This window comes from Lactuca virosa, chromosome 5 (assembly GCF_052849685.1).
Source record: "Lactuca virosa cultivar CGN04683 chromosome 5, Lactuca_virosa_CGN04683_v6, whole genome shotgun sequence".
Lineage (NCBI taxonomy): Eukaryota > Viridiplantae > Streptophyta > Magnoliopsida > Asterales > Asteraceae > Lactuca > Lactuca virosa.
Window position 1 is genome coordinate 176786621 of NC_136430.1, and position 4991 is coordinate 176791611.

Genomic DNA, 4991 nt, shown 5'->3' on the forward strand with positions numbered 1-4991 from the left:
AAGTTTGATTTCAATTCTAGTTCTTATTGGCCATTTGAGTTAGGGTTAAATCAACCAAGTTATCTATTGTGCAAAATCCGTAATTGTTTTGTAAAATAGAACAAGTAACAAGCACTAAATTGAATTCGTTAGAATAAATCTAGTGTAAATCAAATTCACACATTCTTACACTTCCAAGCTTGTGAGGAGTATTGAATGTTTTTGGGAATATTCACACAAAGTATAATGCAATCTCTCCATTTAATTCTAAGAGCTTGTTTAGATTATATTGGTAAGGTTAGGATTAATCAAAGAGCTTATTTTGGTTAATCAATATGGTGAATGAGAGGTGCTAGAGCTTGTTAGAATTTCCAAGTACCAACTTAGATAGATTTGAACAAATTTCATTTCATTTATGGAATCACATTACTAATTTGTCTTGCATAGAGTTGGAGTACTTATAAATCCTGAATTTATTTTAGTTAATGAATTGTTTACTCATTACTTTAGTCTTTTGTTTAAATCAGTGCATATAAACTCCCCCATTCTTGTGACCATATTTGTACCTTACGCAAAAAGGTATAAGCCATTGTTCTGTGTCTCTGTGGATCGACCCTACTTACCTTGCATTACATTTTTAGTGCAAAGTAGTAGTGTTTTTTGAGTCATTTCTTACCCCTTAATTTGGTGGGTTTGACACGCCTAACAAATTGGCGCCGTTGCCGGGGACACGGTGTTACTAATTTTTTATGCCTAGATCTTTCCGTATAGGTACACCACTACCAATTGACTCGGAGATAGAGAAGACTGCAAAGAGTTACGGAAGCAAGCCAAGCTTCGTAAGAGGCAACCGGGTTCCGTGACTTCTTCATCATCTACCCCCCGGTCATTAACATTTGGGAGGATATACCCCTCTCAAGTGTATCCGCATCTGAAACAGAAAGCCTATCACTCTCACCTCAACCATTCTCACCCATATATAACACTCCACCCTCTTCACCTGTTCATAATATCCCAAACACTACACCCATAGAAACTTCGACCACTACTCACACAATGTGATATAACCATGGAGGGAATCCACCTCTAAATCCACCACCTGAGCAAACCCTTCGCCAATGGGCGAGGCAAGATGTTACTCAACAACCTCTTTGCATCACATATCCGGCAGCCACCAACCTAGAACTAAAATTCGGGCTCATCCACTTACTCCCAACCTTTAGAGGTTTGGAAAATGAAGATCCCCATAAGTTCCTCACTGAGTTCCATGTTGTGTGTATGGGCATGAAACCATACAATGTCACAGAGGATCAAATCAAGCTTAGGGCATTCCCCTTTGTGGTGCAAGATGCAGCAAAAGACTGACTTTATGACCTCCCACCGGGGACGGTTAATGCATGGGTAGATCTTGCACGGTTGTTTCTAGAGAAGTATTTCCCATAAATGAAAGCTTCTGCCTTACGTAGAGAAATTATCGGCATCAAGAAGAAAAAGAATGAAGCCTTACATACCTATTGGGAAAGGTTCAAGAAGTTATGCACCCGGTGCCCAAAACATGGAATTTCTTAATACAGACTTCTTCAATATTGTAAGGGTCGATGTCTTGTAAAGAGTCGAATTGTGTTTAGTCTATTTCGTATGTAATGTATTTACTAACTCCCTTTGTACGACGCGTAATGGTTCCAGACTTAGTATTTTTTGTACTCTCATGTTTCCTATAAATAGGGACTGAGCTTTGGTTTAGACTAAGAGTTTTCCAGATTTCGTAGTCTACTTTTGTAATCAAGCTTATTGAGAGTAATAGAAACTTCAAAGTCTTATTTACTTTCTGAGTTCATTACATTGATTGATCTTGTTCTTAATCGATTTCTCATATATAATTCATCTACAATTGGTATCAGAGCAGGAATCAAACTGCATTGATCTAAATTTCTTTCTAAATCATCTGATTTTGAGTCATTTTTTTGTCTCAAAAGTTTCCGCACTTTTGGTTCTGAAAATCACATCTGATCTACATATTTGATTAGATCCTGCATTCAAATTGTATAATCGAGTGATCGATTATAAGTTTATGATCAATTCGTTTGATCAAATATCAAATTCATCACGTTTTCTGTGATTTTTGAATTTTTTTTTCTCGCGTGTTCATCAATGGAGAACTTCAACATGAACACAATGACTTCTTATTCTCATCTGCTCGGATCATCAACCAAAATTCCAATGCTGATTCCAGAATACTATGATCAGTGGGCTGATCGTATGGAAGACTACTTGAATGGTCTGGATGAAGAGTTGTGGAATTGCATCAATGGAACAGTTCAACCTCCACCGAATGTTCAAAATCTTGGTTCATCTGGAACTACTTCTGCTGTTGGAGAACAACAAAGAAGACTGGAGAAACACGAAAAGCGTTGTATGAGAGAATTAAGAGGTGCTTTGCCACCTGTTGTTTATAACTACATTCGTGGTTGTAAAACTGCTAAGGATATCTGGAATACTCTCAAGGAAAAGTATCAAGGAAGCGAGAAGACTAAGACCAATTCTGTTAAGCAATGTTTGGTTGAGCTGAAAGAGTTCAAACAGAAGGAAACTGAAACAATTAAAGTTTACTATGATCGTCTAAATGAGTTGATCTACAGATGCAATCGCTATGGAATCACAAGGTCTCTAATGGAGTATAATCTTACTTTTGTTATGGGACTTAGGAAGGAGTGGAGGAGTGTTAGTATGATGATAAAAAATCAACAGAGCTTTGGTACTTCTTCTTTGAATGATGTTTACAATCAGCTGAAGACACACGAAAGTGAAGTGTCTGAGATAATGGAAGAAGCAAAACAGAGTTTAGGAGGACCACTAGCTCTGGTTTCGAAAGTATCTGAGGTGGAATCTGCTGAAAAAGAGAATTCAAATTAAGAAGGTTTCCTCTTGAATTCGGATGATGAAGCTATATTTTTTTATTCAAATAATCGAGTTAAGAAGTTTTTCAAAAGGCCTTTTAATTCTAAGGGAAAGCAGAGTGAGTTGAAAGGAAATCTTACGAAGTCTGGTGTAGAAGAGAAAAAGAAATTTGAAAAGTCTGAGAAGGATGATGACAAGGTGAAAGAGTTTAAGGCAGAAAAGAAATTGAAAGGAGATTCTGGTGTAGATTGTCATTACTGCAAAGGTGCGAATCATTTTGCAATTGATTGTCTGCTTCGTAAGAAAGAGGAAAAGAAGAATAGAGTGAAGGACGAAGCATACTATGCTGAAAAACTGGAGGAAGTTCGTGAGAAGGCCAAGGGATTGTCTCTTGTGGCAAGAGGAGAGAATGAAGATGAAGAAAGCGGTACTTATCAGATTTGGTCATCCGGGTCTGATGATGAGGAAATAAGACATCCTACTCATGGTGCCATGTATGCAGAATTCGAGGATGGAGAAGAAGAAGAGATATCTGGACATTGCTTTGTTTCGAAGTCAAGTGAAAAATCTCCAATAACAACAAAGGTACACTCTATACTCGAATCTTTCAATATTCCTTTACATGCATATGATTCTGAAATAATTGCTTTTGATGATACTGTTGCTTACTTTGATGCTATTGTTATGTCTGCTAGTAATGAGGCAAAGAAACTTAATAATCAATTGCTTGAGACTCAAAAGATGCTAGACACGAAACGTTGCAGGGTAGAGTATCTAGAGTTGCAATTAGAAAATGTCAATTGTGATCGAGAGAATCTAGATAAAGATGTAAGAATGTTGTTGGCTCAGCGTAACATATATTGTAATTCTGCAAAACGGTTATATGCAAAATTAACAGCATTACATCATTCTTCTGATATTAGCAAAGAACAACATCGAAAACTATTGCCTTTTCTTGCATTTGAAAGAGAAGAAGTTGATGTCATGTCATATGATTGTGAAAACACAATAGCTGATTTTAACAAAGTACCAGACGATAGGTTTGCATATGGCGTTGTTAAGATAGATGAGTTTTTAAATGCTGATGAATTGGTTAATATTGTTAATGAAAGTTTGACAAAAGATGAACAAGTGAAAATTTTGAAAAGAACTGAACATTCGAAACTTGATTTACAACTCAATTTTGCTGATGTCGATGAGAATTCGGATAATCTTAGCGAAATCAATGAAATTGAAGAAGAAGAAAGTATTGATTGTTCTCAGTTGTCTATCATTAACATCACATCTAAGGCCAAAGGTAAACAAATTGTTAATTATTTGATGGTTGAGGATGACATTAGAAAACCCTCTACTTCGAAATTATTTGACTTTGATGAAGTGGAAGTTCGAGACAGTTAGACAGATAGTAGTGATGATGAGGAGGATGAAACCAAAGCTTCGAATGTTTGTAAAACAGAAAAGAAAGTTTCAACTGAAACTTCAATTCCAAGAGTTGTTGTTGAACAAGTTTATGGAGAAACTGAAAAATTTGACAAGGTGATGAATGACAAAGGTGCTCACTATTTGGAAACTCATACTATCGTGTATCCGAATTTTACATGCACAGATGATGTAGTTTTTCCAAATCAAGTATTTGTCACAACTGGGAATGCTGAGAACGTCAAGCCCGAATTCAACAAATTGGTCGAAGAAGACAATAAGCGTTCCACTGATGAAGGATTCTTTGCAAATCAAAACACAGTTGAAAACAATCTCACTAAGAATTCGTATGTTTTTCAAAAACAAAACTCAAAACAAAAAGGGGTTGTTAAATCAGAAAAAGAAAAAGATGTTGTTACAAAAGAAGTTGTTTATTCAACTCCAATTGTGAAACTCAATTCAAACGAATTCAAAGTGCTTGTTAACAATTTTTCAAAAGAACACAAAGTTTCAAAAAGAAAGCCACGAAAAGTAATTTTTTGGCAAGTAGTGTCTAACGAAAAACCCGCTCTAACTAAATCCAAAGTTTCGTATGAGATAGTTGGTGTTTCAAACTCTTCTCAAATTCTTCAAAAACCAAGAGTTCTCAAAAACCAATTGTCACTATTAAAACAAAAAGACACGTCTTTTCATCA